Source organism: Amborella trichopoda, chromosome 11, assembly GCF_054954075.1.
Source record: "Amborella trichopoda isolate Santa Cruz 75 chromosome 11, AtrichopodaSantaCruz75HAP2 v2.0, whole genome shotgun sequence".
Taxonomy (NCBI): Eukaryota; Viridiplantae; Streptophyta; class Magnoliopsida; order Amborellales; family Amborellaceae; genus Amborella; species Amborella trichopoda.
The window spans coordinates 4789694-4808083 of NC_142346.1; the positions used below are offsets into that span (position 1 = coordinate 4789694).

At 32.1% G+C, this 18390-nt stretch overlaps 1 long non-coding RNA gene across 1 annotated transcript; it reads right to left on the reverse strand.

Moving 5' to 3' along the window:
- Positions 1-7461: 7461 nt before the first annotated feature.
- Positions 7462-9640, reverse strand: LOC148779692 (uncharacterized). The gene is made up of 2 exons (XR_016043514.1): positions 9556-9640; positions 7462-8272 (listed from the first exon to the last, which is right to left on the reverse strand). It is a non-coding gene; the product is annotated as an uncharacterized LOC148779692 (long non-coding RNA).
- Between the last annotated feature and the right edge of the window lie 8750 nt (positions 9641-18390).

An 18390-nucleotide genomic window follows, 5' to 3' on the forward strand; every position in this document is an offset into this window, starting at 1 on the left:
CTTCCTTGACATCTTTATACAAAGATCACTACGGTCCCGTGCTTGTTTTTCAAGAAACACCAGTTTTTCCATTTTATTAAAGATCATAATACCTTCAATCTTTTGAAAATATATGAGTGGTGATTTGACTATCACCAAACCTAACAATCTCCACCTTAATAGCAAAATTATCATATTCCCCTTTTTAACATTTATTGAATAGATTTCTTGGTTTGTTTTCTCTTATCCCGTTGTTAAATCTTTAGAAGCACTTTGCCTCCAAATTTTTCAATGTCAAATAATGTGTCCATCTAACTTTACCATTCAATTTTTCTTTACCGGAAATTCAAACCTTAGCCTTATACTCACCTTGTGCTATAATACCATTTGTAGGGTCCTTGTGAACTCCTCACCTGTGGAACGAAGAACCCCAAACATTGCGATCCAACCCAAGATTGTCTACATTGTTGACTACGTGAAATAGATAAATACACTCACAAATTATGTATAAAAAATAAAGTAAAACCAAAAACACATATTTATGTTGTTCACCTTGTAGGCTATGCTCATGACCTCAGCAAGAAGAAATCTATCGTATTTATGAAGATTATAACTTTGGGTTGTAAGAGATATACCTCTTTTTAAACATTGGTAAATATCACACCAATCTTTCTTTTGAAACATGCTCTCCCGACCGAACAATACAATCAATCAAAACTGGAAAGAGAACCTTGAAAGCAATTGAGATACTTTCTCTTTCTAGAAGTGGAAAATATTAATCCAAAACTCTATACGAAAAGATCTCTCTCTCTTTGAGATCCCCTCTCATGATCCCAAAGGTAAAAAATATAAGCGCCTGAGATCCCTTATCATGATCCCAAAGGTAAAAAATATAAGCGCCTAAGATCCCTTCTCATGATCCCAAAGGTAAAAAATATAAGCGCCTAAGGTCCCTTCTGATGATCCCAAAGGTAAAAAATATAGGTGTGGTAATTTTGTCTATTACCGAACTTTAAATTGCGGCCCAGTCACAAGTTTTTAATGGCCGAGCATGGCTAGGCCGACTAGCCTAGTTAGATATGAAATAAGGTGCTTGAAGATGTGTTATTGACATACATGAAGTCCAAAATAGAATTTCTTCCCTAACAAATCCATAAAAAAGGAGAGCTGATCTCAAACGACATTTATTGACAATGTTCCATTTAGGTTGTGTATTCCTCACAAGGTTCATGCTTTCTTTGGTCATATTTTAAGGTAAAACTTTGAACTCTTGATAATTTGGAAAGAGAAGGAGAGTTGTGGTGAATGGATGCTTTTTGCCAGACTAAGGAAGAAACATGTGATCACTTGTTCTTGCATTGTTTTTTACTTTTAAATTATAGATGTAGGTGTTGCAAAAGATCGGGTTTATGCTCAGCTTGCCTATGAGACACACTGATATCGTGAACCACACCGAGTTAATTGGGTTACCAAAGGTTGGATGTATGATATTCGTGCTGCTTTATTTGGAAAGTTTGGATGGAACGTACTAGAATAACCTTTGAAGGGAAATGCCTCACTTTGAATTCCATCAAAGCCAAAATTATACAAAATTTATGGAGTTGGTTACTTTTACAATCCAGATAGGAGAATCGGCCATTTTGGCTTTAAAAAGTTCTAAAAGATCAAGTTTCTTATGTTTCTAAAGAGATTGGAGCATTGCATTTTAGATTTTGATTATTTCATAAACAATATATAAATATTGAGAATAGTATTTTTAGACCACTGCATCCATTTCATATAAAAATGAAGAGGATCTCTCTTACTAAATTTTTTTTTATTTTGTATTTTTATAATCTCTATTACTATATGTGCTTGTAAATATAGGGTTCTTGTCTACTTATTTATTGTTTTCCACTTTTTCTAAAAATTAATTTACTATTTTAGGTCAAAAGTAGCTAAAAAAATAGAAATCACAAAAAAATCTAAATATTAAATTAATAATATACATAAAACAAAAGTACCATATATCTAATAAAATAATATTATCGAGTTTTTTAGATAAGATAGTCTATTCATGCTAAAATTAATTACGTCCATGTCCTAAGAGAAGCTCAAATGATTAATGCTACATCAAAGTTAATTTAAACATTAACTTTGAGAGCAAATTATGTCCGAACACTATTAAGAGGGTCTATTACCAAATGGGCACTCATTTACTCAAAATTACAAGCACACCCCCTCCCACAACAATTTTTTTTTTCATAAGTTGTCCCCCTCTCCGGCAATGCAAACACCCGGACATGGGGCATCCGTTTAAATTAGGTGAATTTGATGTCCAATGTTTGAAATGCCGGACAACTATTTGACGTTTAAATCCTAACCTACAATTTATGTAAAAAATAATAAATTAGATTAAATTTTGGAGATATTTCTATTAGAGATTGATATAATAATTTATAACTCAATTGCAATTTTACATTTTCCTAGCAATTACTAGAAATTTGAAAGTATAAAAATGGAACAACTTGGCTCCCACAGCTTTTGATGGAACATTCCAAGTTAAAAGCAACCATGGCGCATACGTGCCATATATTATTAGCATTGGTTGACTCTAGGTTTTTTTTCTATTTATTATAAAAAATTAGATTAATTTCTCCATTTGTGATTCACTCTTGCAATGGCCGTGCCAAGCTTATCGATTTAAGAGAAAGAGTGCGAGTTTGGTGTTTTCGGACAAGCTTTCTATGATTCCCCTAGAGCATAAAATTTATATACTTTTTTTTAAACATCCGTCTCTTCTGAATGGATGGTTAAGATGGCCCCAATCAAAATGTCACGCCTCTACATTATTTTATTTAATTTTTTTTAGAAAATACTTTGAGATCAAATTTTGGGCGTCTAATCCTCTCTTAAACTCACATTTGTACAATATATATTTATATATATATATATATTATATATATATAATCTACATAAAGTAAAATAACCAAAATACTCTTGAAAGTTTCATATTTTATAAAAAAACTCTTTATAATTATTTTATATAATCTAAATAAAATAAAATAACCAAAATACTCTTGAAAGTTTCATATTTTATAAAAAACTCTTTATAATTATTATTTTTAGGTGCACCCCCAATGAGAAGATAGCACATACCGAATTTCATAATCATACAATTTGTAGAGAAAACTAAAAATAAAATACTCTAAGGCGTCAGATCTATATCAAACGGTGATTGACTCGCTTGAGCAAAATTGGACGGTTGGATGGGAGGGGAAGCATATATCCTCTATGCTATATGGGAAGCATAGAAACCTAGTGTTATAAACCCACCAATGTTTGAACTAAATTTGGGTAGGAATCGGTTGAGACTGAAGCAGTTCCATGATAGTACGCGTCCTGATCCGGTTCCACTAAAACCACTTCATTATTTTTTAAGCTTATCTAGTTTTTTAGGTCCCTATATATCCCCACTTGATAAACCCATTTTAATATTTCAACTTTATTTTTAATATTTTGCTAATTCGAACTGATTCGTATCGCCAATACACAAATTTATCTATCGGTGAACGAACTCTCCAACCAATCCGGGCTTTGAAAGACTGCAATAAACAGTATGAACAAAAAGTGTATGGTATGGCCACCTATTTAGTTACCATAAGATACCAGCTACTTGGGGAAGCCCTGATGTAATTGGGTGTTTAGTGAAATGAAAAACAGAGTTCGCTGTTAGAGCTTGAAAAAAAAATGCCTCAAGATTGTATAAGAAACCCCAAATTACATTCTGTATGAGCTAGAGAAAATAGTGCCTGAAGATTGTATAGAAATTGGGAGGGAATTATTTTTTCAAGATTGTATAGAAATTAGGAAGGTATTATTGTAGGTATTATTTTTTCAAAAAAAAATATATTTTGGGTAAATCAGTGGAGATAACGACCCCCCGAATTATTTTTTCAAGGTTGAAGATTCCTCCCTTGGGAGGGCATCCAAGAGTTGGCTGCTCCCCGTTGAGTTATAGGATGGGATGAAGGAAACAATCAAGCAACTGGAGTTATTAATACAACTAATATTATGTATTTTTTATAGGTAATTTTAAAATTACATTAAAAATAAAAAATAAAAAAAAATAAAATAAAAAGGGTAATTTCATACTTTTCCATCATTGAGTCGAAATGGAAAATAAGTTTTCATGTGATGTAAGAAATTGCGGCCTCTAAGGCTCTCGACCTCTTAAAGCTAAAGCACGGTATCTCTTAAGTCAAATCCGGGTCATAGCAATACTCTCTCTCTTAAGTCAATCCATGTCAGTCACACTCTCTCTTAAGTCAAGTCCGGATCATAGCAAACAGGATTCAATTAGCATTATCTTTATACTGTACTTGAAATTTTGAAAAAAAAGAAAAAAGACAGCCTTTCTTGCATCATTCAAACCAAGAAACTAGAACGCAACTCAAAAAAACACTTCATAGATCACACGGAACCCTCTTGCTGCAGCATCCAAAGAAAGAAGAGTACAGGGACCGGTTATGATTTTAATTAATATAAATTGATTTAATAGCCATGTCATTAATATAGGGTAAACGGTGAGCGGCTCTCTTGATCAAATTCGATGGATGAAGCGTAGGGAAGTATAAAACTTCTATGTTGTAGGGGATGTATAGAAACCTTTTCCTTAAATCAATTTATATTAATGGGAAATGTTTCTATGCTTTCCCTATAGCATAGAAGTTTTATCCTCCCCCTACCATCCAGCCGTCCAATTTTGATCAAGAGAGTTACTAACCGTTTGATCATAGATCCAACGTCTCAAAGTATTTTATTTTTAGTTTTTTTTATACAAATTGTATGAATATAAAATTTGGTATGTATCATCTTCTCAATGGGGCACACCTAGAAAAAATATTAAAAATAATTTTTCAATAAAATATAATGACCGAAATACCCCTTAAATTTTCAGGGGTATTTTGATCATTTTATTTTATTGAAAATATTTTTTTTATATTTTTTTGCTAGTGAGAGTTTAATAGAGGAATGGATGTCCAAAATTTGGTGTCAAAATAGTTTATAGAAAAAAAATTTGAAAATAAAATAGTGTAGAGACGTGACATTGTGATTGGGACAATCTTAGGCCTCCATTCAAAATAAACGGTTGGATAAGAGAGAGGATAGAACTTTTATGTTGTAAAAGAAGCATAGAAAACTTACCCTTGATTTAATAGCCATGGCAAACTAAGAGTTGACCTGCAAAATGGGGTGAATATCCTTCTAATTGATACCATTTCTATTCCTCAATAACGAGAAGTGCCATGTATGGCTAAGTTGAGGCCATCCCTGGATGCTTGGAAAACCTCAAACAAGAACACAAAGTAATTCGGTGAAATTCTAAGCCTCAGCGGATCTGCCGCATTCAGTCTAGTGGCAATATTTTGTACAGAAAAATAATCAACGAACAATCCTCTTCATTTTCTTAATAAAAGAAACATGGAAGAAACATAATATGTAGAGTGTTTGTTGGGTTTATGTGGCCATTAAAGGCCTTATAAGAAGTTACATAAGCATTTTATGTAATGGAACGTGAACTCAGTGGGAGTATGGTCTTGTGGACCATACAAAGCAAATGATGTTTGCTAATACCGGACTGAGCTTGACATGCAGTGGGAGTGTGGTTACGTGTGGACCATACAAAGCAAAAGATGTTTGCTAATACCGGAGTGAGCTTGACATGCTATGCGAGTAGCTTGGGAAAACTCATATTACTTAGGCATAGAGATTAAACCGACAAGAGTTATAATGGGTTCAGGTTAGATTATACACGGATGAGTGAGACGAGGGATTTTATAACCCTTTGTAAGATAATAGCCTTCAAAAAAGGATGCCGAAGCTTCATCCACATACCATCACACGACATTGCAAATATGGTAGCCGTATCAGGAAAACGAACCACATTTTAGGATGAAGCATGTGCGAGATATTACCCCTATGCACCATAGAGTTGTGTTTGCATCAGGTCTAAGTGACATTGGTTCATCTCTATAGAAAACTTAAAATCCACATACTATCATTACGTCTTTTTTGCTATTTGTTGACTTTAGTGACCCAATCATGAGCCCCTACAATAGATTGGTGGTCATAGGAAGCGCTGAGTCAGTTTGAGAAAACAAAAGTAGATTGTGGTTCATAATACAAGATGGAGTGCTCCATAATTAAATTATTCCTAGATCATATGGATCTAATTCTCATCAAAAGTATTTAACTACGTTTGTTTTAGTGTCAGTTGATTTTTATAATTTTTTTTGAATTTTTATGAATCTCTTGATATTTTATTCATGAAATTTGGATTTATAAAAACAAATATATTAATTTTACATTGTTTTAATTATTCAAATAAAAATTATAAATTTTTTAAAATCGTAAAATTAATTTGGAAATATATTTTAGTTGCATGGGGCCCATTGATGCACATGGGCCCCACCATGGCAATTTAGTGGGGCTCATGGAAGTCTACCATAGGGTGGCACACCCCACCTCATGGACCTTCCTTTTGTGAGAACACGTCATATGGCTTAAGGCTTAAGAAACAATGTGTACTGGTAGGTTTGATTTTATAGAGCTTTTGAAATCAAAATAACGAAGGTATAAAGGGGCTTGTGCAAAAGTATAGGAAACACAATATTATAATTGATATTTTCATATTTAATTTACTTGATGAAAATTTGGTTTAGGAAACGGAAGAAAACACAATATTATAATTGATACTTTCATATTTAATTTAATTGATGAGAAATTGGTTGAAGAAATGGAGAATAAAAGTTCTAATACCTTCTAGATATTCTTAATGACTAATTTATAGAATGGAAAGCTCATATCTCTTACCCCACAAATCACCAAAATCAATTATGTAAATTTAATCTCACTAAAGATGCAAACTATATAGAAACCCTAACATCAATGAAGCACTATATAATGGGGTGCGCTCTACCCATTCTCAATACATCTAATCTCTCTCATTTCTCTCTCTCATGAGAAATTAGAGGGGCACGCCCCATATAGAAGACGTTCTCTCTCTCCCATAAGAAATTTGAGGGGCAGAAATTAGATCTCTCATCGCCTAAAGGTTAAGGGTTTAGTATTTAGAAGTTCTCTCTCTCATCTAGGTTATCAATGGGTAAACTATAGATTGGGATTTGAGCCTTGCAAAGAGCTATTGTTCCATTAGAGGTTTAGCCCATATGTTTTTCGATCTTGGAGATTAAAGTTGACCATTGATCCCCCGCCATTAAAGATAGTGACTCAGTCGATCTTAAATATTGAGGTTAACCATGGATCCCCCGCTGTTGAAGATGGTAACTCGGTGTGGGGTGTATTAAGCCCGGTTGAGGTAATATCCAGCACTCATTTTCTTGTTTCTTGTCATACTTATTTATTATGTGTTTTGTTATTTCTAAGCATATTGTTGTTGTTTTCTTTAGTTAATAAAAGAGATGTTTTAGTAACATCAAGTTTTAGATCTTAGATTTGTTTTCTTTATTTCTTTCAAATTAATTTATTATAATGGACTACTTGTGAGTGATTTAAGCTAAAAAAAGGAAAAAAACATAAAAAAAAAAAAAAAAATTACATGCACCGGCTAGATCACATAAGTCAAACTTTTAGTAAGAGGGCCGGGCATTAGTAATGAAATGCCTTCATATTGAGGGCTAGGCATTAGTAATGAAATGCCTTCATATTGATATATAAGGCATGGCCTATGGAGAATCATTTGACTTAAGAATATCGTAATCAAGAAGACCAAGAGTTAAGGAGATCGTAATTAAGAAGACCAAGAATGAGCTGTCGCGCGAAAATGATCTTTATCAAGTGAACCAAGTGAGTGGGATTTGCTCGGATACCGGCAAGGAGCTGCGTTGGTTATCACGCTGTTGAATTCGGTCAATTTCTGCATGTTCTTACATTGCGATGGTTTGATTGGAATGATTAGATTCTTGAACACCAGAAGCAAAAGATTACTCTCTTTGCCATTGAGAGGGTGGTAGCGTGCTTCACCAACAATTTCCGATCAATTTCTATCACATGGTAAGCAGTTTAGCAGTTTCTTTGGCTCTTTCACAATGAAATCAATCAGTTTGGCTCTTTCACAATAAAATGAAATCAGCCGGTCTTTCACAATGAAATCAGCTGCTCTTTCACAATAAAATCAGCCATGAAAATCTTTGTTTCCTGAGTTGACTCGACTGTACCTAAGAAATGAGAGATAAGGATGTATAGAGAGAAGAAGTTTAAATATTCTTTCTTCACGTTCACTCGGCTGTACCTGAAAAATGAGAGACAGGGATAGGCAAAGAGAAGAAGTTGAGATATTGTTTTTTCACCTTTGCTCTTTAAGTAAAAAAGTCATAGATTTTTACAAACAAAATGTATTTATGTATCATATAAAATATATACAAAGTGGAGAGATTTGATTATTAAAGTTGAAGGAAAGAAAGCGAGGAATCAAGGAATGGTCCACCCCCACTCTCTCTTTCTGTTTCTAAGAAACTATTCCATCTCTTAGAAACTAGAAAATTTGAATTTTACAACTGATATCTCTCTACATGTACCCACCCATCCGGCTTTCCGTCTCTAAGAAACTAGAAAATTTGGATTTCACAACTAATATCTCCCTCCATATAGGGAGGGGTGGGGAATGGGAAGTCTCTCTAGGAAACATATAGGGATAATTTTTTTTTTTTTTTTAATATCTGGTCAGATCACCAAAACCAGATGGGCTAATGCCTTTAACCGCCTGGTTCGGAGTTGGACCGCCCAAATTGCATACACTAATCAGCACCAAAAAGGGGCAATTAAGGTATCAATGTTTTGTTCAAGGACCTTTTCAGTTTGCTAGTTTACTTGAGCTTGCTAGTGTTTCTCTGTTTCTCTCTGGTCTCCATGGTTTTGAGATTAGGTAGCTCTCTTGTTGAATTAACAAAAAAAGAAAACTGTGTAAACAATGCTATTGAAATCTATTATCCTTTTTGATGGACGACGAGAATCCAAATAATTCTTTTAAAAAAAAATTATCTTTTATGATGGATGTCTAGATTCTAGAAAGAGATTGTTTGCCCACCAACAAAAACAAGTCATTTTATCTTCTTCAAAACTTAGTGACAGAAACTGTATTCCTAATATTAAGTCTTTGATTCTTTTTCTTTTTTTTATAAAAAAAGAAACCCACTAAAATTCACTTACTTCCTAGTTTCAATCGGATCCCAGTAGAAATGGTCCTCAGTCTCTAAAACTTGTAGAGAGATAAATCTAATAGATGACTATTGCGTTTTCAAATCTATTTCTTATCTCTTTTGAAGATAAGAGAAAAAATTTCCTCGTCTCAAAAAATTCCCTGAATTCTATCTTTCACGAAATCGATCTCCATTACAAGACTATATGGAGTTTATAAATAATACAATACAATCAAAATATAAATGGAGTTTATAAATAATAGAATACAATCAAAATATAAATGGAGTTTATAAATAATACAATACAATCAAAATATAAATAACATAAAATAAACAAAATACAATTCTCATAAAAAATCACTAAAAATTAATATACCTCTTTAGTCTCCTTCAATACCTTAACATGTCCAATATATCTAATGTAATCACGAAAGCTTTCTAGTTTACTAATAAAGTTTTTCCCAATTTTTTAATTTGAACCTCACAATTTTGATGAAAGCTATATAGAGATACTTGAAAAGTATAGCATACACAACAAAAGACAAAAAGTAAAAACTTATCACAATAGAAATATGTTATTCTAAAGTTTATCATATTAAAAACATGTGATTCCAAATCAATAGTCAAAGGCATGCAAAAAGTTTGGCAAGTTCATCTAACCTATATTTACAAATGTAAAATATATATTAGTGAAATTATGGTAATTTAAATTCTTTTATCTTTTTTTTAGAGATATAAGAAATCCTAAAATTTCATGCGATTCAGATTTGTAGAAAAATATTTAAATTATATTAACATGTTTATTGCCTTTTCAAATCTGTTTACTATCTTCAAATTTCAATTTGAAGATAGAGAAAAAACATCGACAAAACATTATCCCATGTTCTCTAGATAACACAAATGACGGTACGATGGAATATAGAGAAATTGGATGTAAGAGTTGGAAGGAAACAGATCAATGAGGTTAGTGAATGTGAGAAGAATATAACTTAGAAGAGGAGAAACGAAAAGAAGCTGATGATGAAGGGAACAGTATGAATCTTTAGGGGTAGAGAGAGAATAAAGTTTAAGAGGGGCAGAGTGGGAGAAGTATGAGAAAATCACTCCTACCTTACATCATCTATGCCATGTAATGAAACAATTTATGCTTGTGTAATACTAGCATATATATGTACTTTTATGTAAAATATGACAAATACATTTATGACATTGTAAAAATCCTAAAAAGTTAATTGTTTTTTTGGGCAAAAATACCTCTCACCAGATATATTTTTTTTTTGTTTTTTGTTCGTGCTGATCAAGCACAAATTTATGCTGGACTAGCTTCATTATAATAATAAAGATGATCTGATACAATGTGTGTTAGAACAACTTGCCCACAATGAAGCCGATTTGACACATACAGTGAAGTCAGTTCGACACCAAAGTGTGTCAAACAGGCTTTAATAGGTACCGGTAACATGTCTTGTACAATTGTGTCGGTCGGGCGTCATTAACATGTGTAATGGTTAGGCACAATGTGTGCCATACCGATATACTATCTATGTACTATTTTGGGATGTAATCTCTAACCCCATAGGCTAATCTTAGTAAAAAATAAAAAATAAAAAAAATAAAAATGAAAAAATAAATAAACTCTCTATGTATTAAAAAAAAAACTAATGCATCAAGATTGAACAGAGATACCTTCCAATTTTCGAGGAGTTAAATCTAAGTGTTACATAATTCAACATTCAAATTTTCCTTTTAAAAATAGTTAATTTTCAAGTAGCTCCTACTATTTTAAACTGAAAACTCTTTCCAAATATGTGTTTTGAGAATGGAGTAGATGCACAGCGAGCAATCCGACATTGGTTACGTTGCAAGGACCAGAACGGGAACTAATTTGAATATTTCACCTCAACAACTACTTATAGGCCCCAAATTAAGGAAAATAGTTTGAAGTAAGGTGCACCTAAAAAATTATCTACACAAGAGTGTTCCGACTTTGGAGAATGCTTCAATCAATCATCTTGACCTCGAGATGTATCGATATGAAGAAAATTAAGAACTCCAAATCCTAAAATTAGTGCATAAGTAACTTGAACCATCTATTTTCAAGATATTTATCGACTTGTTTGATCTATACTAATTTTTAAATCTTAAATTTCATAACAGAGATAAAAATAGATTTTAAAATCATCATAAAGAAGGTTTCATACACTCGAACTACACCTCTAAACAAATTTTAGAGGATCGATGGCTCAAACGTCACCCGTTATAAAATGAAAGAGCTTCACCTTATTTTTAGGAAGATGCCTTTTACAAACTTCACCCTTTATAAAATGAAACTAAAAAGTAAACTCAGAAATGATAAATAGATTTTTGAGCTCTCTAATGATTTTGTTAGATAATTTAAGCTCTGAATTTCCTATTTTTCAATTTAAATTTTATTTTTTAGATTTGTTTAAGATTCTCAACCTGTTAAATGTTATATTTGAAATCCATCTCTAAGATGGCTGCTAGAATGAGATGACACTCGAATCGTATGTTGAAGCACCAAAACCCCATCTATATAAAAGAACAACGAGAAAATATATAAATGAACAAAGAGAAAAGGTAAATGTAATGCTATTTAACTCTAGAAATCCATTTTCGTAATTGTTGATCACAATGACCTTATCAATGGATAGACCATGCTGAGAGAGAATCGGACTTGGACCCATCGCTTGGGTCATCTAGGGTTTCGATGGATCTCTCTTTGAGTCTCTTCCCCCCTGATAGGAGATGGATCTCTCTTGCCCTCGGATCTCCCTCTAATAGGAGATAATGTGCTTAAGATCATAAGCTTTTTATGGTCAAATATATTGTTATATACTTTCTCAAAGATAAAAAAACAAAAGAATCATAACTTTCTTTTCATGGGAAACTAGAGCACTAATGTCATTAGGATCGGAACGGTCTTCGAGCCGGTGAGTAGTCAAAACCGGTCCAAATGCTGGTCAAAGCGGTGTGACTGAATTTTAAAATAGAAAAAAAAAAATCAATAATATTTTAAAAATATATTTAAAAGAGCTGCTCAATTTTGTTTGGTTTAGGCGAATCAATTGAAATTTGTCGGTCGAATAGGCCAAAATCGGTTAAAATCTACAATTTATAATTAAATTATACATAATAATCAAATTATTAAATTATAATATATTGTCATTACATTGTTATTTGCAATATATAATAATATATTTAACATGGCGTAATATTATAACGTATACAACACAACATTATAATATAATTTTATATTAGTATATAATATTAGACTATATGATATTCTATTATAACATAGTATTATTATTATTATTATTATTATTATTATTAGTATTATTATTATTATTATTATTATAATATATAATAATGTATAAATACATTATATAATATTATAACATATATAACTTTAATATTATAACATAATTTTTATATATGCAATTAACATTAGTTATATATAATAATTATATGCAACAACCAATATATATTTAATATATAATAAAATTATATGTAATATTAGAACATATATGTGATATAGTAATATATAATATACTAGTTTATTATAATTATAATATAATATTATATTATTATAGAATATCATATACAAATACATTGTATAATTTCTTGGAGACCGATCTTTCTGGCAATTCAAAAAGTGGACATTCATACCAGATGCTATCCAAAAAGCAAGCCAAGTCAATTACTTTATGTTATTTTTTTATAAGAAAATTTTAGTAGTAAAGAGGTCTTTTTGCTGCTGCCTAGTAGATGTGTAGCCACCATAAGCGATTTGAGTTATAGCATCAAAGCACTCGGTCCTAGTTTTTGGGCTCGAGACCACACATGACTTATAAGCAGTTTCTCTCGTCCAGAGCCACCGGATCAAAACCTGAATGGGGATAAAGCCTCATCAACCCGAGACCAAAGACAAGTCTCACATCACCGTAAACAGCCTTAAAGAATTGGGTTCTTCCACATAGCCATATTCAAGGAGATGCCAATTCTAGGAGATGACCCATTTCTAGGGAACCAAACATAGCTTATAGAATTTGATTTCCCAAAAATAAGACCATGAATCACACGATCACTAATGGGAGTCGAAAACCCGACTCCACAATTTTCTAAACACTAAATAAACCATTGGTGAGCCCACAAAAAATATGCGGCCCCACCTCAAACCCTACATCTCATCCACCACCAATTATTTAGTTCGTTTAGAAACATTATCAAAATGAAGGCATTTGTCACGCTCATATTTAAAAATGGGCCCTCTTGACCACAACTTCTATTATTTAAATAAAAACAATAACATATATACTATGCTTATGCAGGAGCATACTACGCCTCTACTCCCTCTTTAAAAGATTATTTTAGTCTAAAATTTTAGGAACCACGTAATAAATACTATATGATTATTTTTAAATATACTGAATTTCGAGTTTTGTGATGCTTGGACCTAGTTCTGAAAAATTGGATGAGTATCTCTTCAATCTTGAGACATTACATTTTGGGTGTCGTTTGCATAAGGTTGTAACCTTAAACGATCCAATTAAGGTTCACCTCTACATTTTATTATAAATGTAATTTTGATATAAAAAATTCTTAGGTTTGCTTGAGAATCTATTTTCATCTCTAAATATAAAATTTTGAATTTTAAAAATGATTCAAATTAAGTAGATCTATAAACACATGAAAATCAATAAAATTGACGGTTTGGATGCAAGATAACTATTTGGTGGACTCGAAATCCTTTTTTCTTTTCATATTCATACATCTCGATGTCGAGATGATCGATTAGAGGGTATTCCAACATCCTACCAGCCTTTTATAATGTATTTTTGATATGCACCTTTAATTTTAAATTTTAAGGTTGCAACCTTATATAAAAAAATTTCTTATTTTTTTCTAGTATATAGAGAGTTAATTTAAAAACAAGTACCGAGATCAGCTTATGGGTGGTAGATATTATATCACTAAAATTTGAGATTTAAAAGGAATTTCTAGCATAATTTATACATGAGGAAGTAAATGGATGCTATACTCCTACGGGAGTAGGAAATCTTTTGGCTAAAAACGAAGTGTTGTGTTGTTGGAGCAAGGAAGGCGTGCCTCATAAAAACTTACGTAGAGAGATTCCTTGTCTCTCAAGTCAAAAACTCCAACCCCTAAGGTCTCGGGTTCGAATCCCATCAAACCAATTAAATACAGCCCGAAAGTGCAAGAATAAGCAAAGAGACAGTTAAATTGATTATAATATTGTAAATATTAGGTAACAATGTTATAAGAGCTACAATCATAATAATAAAATAATAATAATAAACCATATTACTTCGAATTCTCGAAACGTGCAAAGTTACACGTGTGTCTAACCACACGTGGGGACACAATAAATCCGCTTTGAGCTGTCTCCTGTCTGGCTGGCTGGCGGGCCCAACCTTTGAGGGAAGAAATTTTCCCTCTTCGAAATCCAACGATTATTCTTCCCTTTTTGATCTATTTGAAGCGTGCCCCATATTCATTATTCTTTGATTGACTCTTGGACATATTCCTTTTATTCAATAACTCTTACCGTTTCCCTAGACACGTGAACTGGCCCAACTCAATAAAGAAAACCAACATGTTACTTTTGTTAGTAATCTTCACACTACACCTTACAAACTGTTAAGAAATATGTTAGTTTAAGTTATTTAATCGGATAGAGCGTGGATGTTTCATTTGGCTTATTTCATAAGGAATAGTAAACCATTTGTTTCAATAATTTTTTTCGTCTAGGTCTTCGTATTGTTTTTCAATAAGTAATGAATATGCAGCTATAAGACTCTCTACCATCAGTATGAGAAGGCTACAATCATTTTTGGTTGTCAACTCATAATCTGGACAATTGAGTTTAATAATTTTTTACTTTGTGACAGAATTTTAGCTGCTTAATTTTACATCTGATTGTCAAAAAAAATTATGGCTTTTGTGGCAAAAGAGATCATGACCTTTTTGTATCAAAAGTAAATAGTATTACAATGCAATCTTAATTTTAATAAGCTTAAAATAGAGGGGGAAGCTTATGCTTTTACGGTTTTATTGAGTGTGATAGCATAGAGTTCAAATGAATGGAGAACTCTTTGTGTCCCTACATATGATATGTGTGTCTACAAATATTCAACCAATTCTAATGAGATGTTAGGAGTGAGCTAGCAAAATTTTAATACATTAATTATGCTTGACAAATCTAAGTGGTTCCAACCGTAACATTGGTCAAGGTTCATCCTCATCAATATGACTATGATCTGACCCATACATTCCATATCATACGATTATGGATCTACACACACATATAAATTGTATATGTATGAGAACAACAAAAAATTCCCACAAAGGAACTAGGATATGAAAAGCATTAAAGGGTGTGGTTGGTATAAGGTTGCAACCTTAAACGATCAAAGGCGCACCTCCAAATTTTATTGAAAACATAATTTTGGTGTAAAAATTTTTTAGATTGGCTTGAGAATCTATTTTCATCTCTAAATATATAATTTTAAAATCCAAAAATGGTTCAAATCAAGTATATCTATAAACACTTAAATTTTTTGAAAATCAACAGTCTAGATAATTTGTTGCAAGATACACTATTTTCAATATTTAGATTTATTTATTTTTTTCATATTTATACATCTCGATGATCAATTAGAGGGTTTTCCAACAACAAAAAAACCTTTTATGATGGGTTTTTGAGGTGCACCTTAATTCTACAATTTAAGGTTGCAACCTTCTATAAACTTCCCCTTAGTTAACTATGTTTTTACCATTGTGTTATTTCCATAAGAAACATTAGGTGGGTTAACTTCAACACATTTGAACTAAGATCACAGGATCATTTGAATATTTTGGTTTTAATAGTGGATAGTTTTGTGTCATTCCAACAATATGTGCTTCTTGTAGGCATCTACAAGCTGGCAATTAAAAATGCATGAAGTTATGTTTATAAGAGCAATGAGCAAATCCAGTCATCCTCAACTATACACTTTTTTCCAATTTTGGGCTAATTAATGTGTATACTCATAGAGTAACAAACCACAAATCAAGTGAAGTCAGTTTCTGGTTTACAACTAGTTCACGTCACATGTTAGGTTACATTCAGTGCCCTTAGGGCCCTGTTGGATGGACAACTAAGATATTTTTTGAAAAAATAAATGGACTCCTAGACAGTTTTAATTCTATTATTGTAACACAGCAGTGTGGGAGTTATTGTGCACTAATGCAAAGAATTATTCTGCCTGTGCCCAATTTATAATAGTGCATATTTGCAAAATGCCACAAATAAGGGCCTGCTCATTTATGAAGAAGGGAAATTTATTGGAATACCCATGAGAGATGAATTCTTTAACAATTTATCCATTTGCAAGTATTTCCCAAAGACCATGTATTTTTTATGGGATAAATTTATATAGAGCTGAGGCTCTAAACAATCAAATTTGAGCCTACCCCAAAAATTTCACTAGAAGAGGTTATTTTGATGCCCAAATATCTTCAAATCGATCATATCTCGACATGAAGATGCATGGTTATAAGAAAAAAATGGATTTCAAGTTTTGGAAATAGTGTATTTTGTAACACATTTTTGGACCATCAATTTTCAAGATTTTCCTAGATCTATCGATCGATACTATTTTTTAACCTTTAAAATTTATAAATAAATATGAAAATATATTTTAAAGCTATCACAAATATTTCCAATATTAAAACCACATTTCTCGACACTATTTGAAAGTAGGCTCTAATTTGATTGTTTAGAGCCTAGGCTCTATACAAACCGCACCCATTTTTTTATAGGTATTTCCAAATCAATCTAAAAGTATGCGTAAAATATTAAATTGTTCATCGCTTATAACTATTTTGATAAGGACGTGGTTAGCATGCGGCCAGCCCGCATATTGTAGAAATGCGGGCTTGGCAATAAATCTATTTTTAAAAAACAATTTGATCATAATTTTTAGAGAATATATAATCTTTAACATGGAGATCATGGAGATCATAGAGAATATATAATCTTTAACATGGAGATCATGAATATATAAACAAAAAAAAAATAGAAATAATAATTATATTAAGAAAACATTTGGACTATTTGTTACAACTGATTTTAGATGGACCAACTATTTGCATCCATCTTTAAGATGGATGCTTTATACCTCTGGACCGCATGTTGTAGAAATGTGGTCCAACCCGCATGAAACAATAGTTCTTTTGATAATAGACACGGTGTTTATTGAGTCCACTGACTCATATGTAGATGTGCGTCCCAAGTGGACTCATATGTATATGTGCCTCTCATCTTCATGATCTATTTTTTAGATGGATTTTGGACCTAAATTTTTTAAGATTATAAAATATCTAACATAGAGATCATTAATATGTATAAATAAATAAATGTTTAAACTAAAAATTATAATCTTTGAAGAAAAGTTTTAGACCCTTGGATTTTATTTCTCTTCGAGGGACCACTACTTTACTTCCATCTTTAAGATGCATGTTTTATGCGTTGGGGGACAAATAAAATACTTTTCCTTTTGATACCTACCCCTAAAAAGAACAGTTGTTTCGAGTCATGTACTCATGTTTAAGGCTTGTCAAAATCGATATTGGCTAGGAACATAAGTTGGATGTTTCCATCACTCTTACAAGAAAATGCCTTCAATTTGAAACTAAATTGTCGAATTTTTCAATATTGTTAAACAAAATATTATTTTCAGATTGAAAAAAATCCTCTGGAGTAGCATTTGAGAGAAGTAGTAGATATACATTATGCTCCTATGGAGCATACTATACACCCGTGGAGCATGGTGTACGCGCTCATAACCAACATGGATACCAAATTTGTGGTGTATTTCCAAAGGAAACGCTTATAAATGAGGCGATGGCACTTGTTAAGAAGCTTTGGAAGTGGAAGCCGGGGTTAGTGGCGCTACATTTGAATTGTTACATTCCTAAAAGTAGCTCTTAAAATCTCAATAGGGCAAATGACGAAGATTTGTGAGAAATTGATATGGATATATAGGTTAAGGAATGGAATACATCAAGATGCTTTACTTTTGATACAAGGATGTCACAATCGTTCATGCTCATCGGATTGCAAATCGAGTAGTTGTAAAAGTGTCATTGACTAAACTCGAAGTTCAAAAAAAATCGTGATACATCTCAA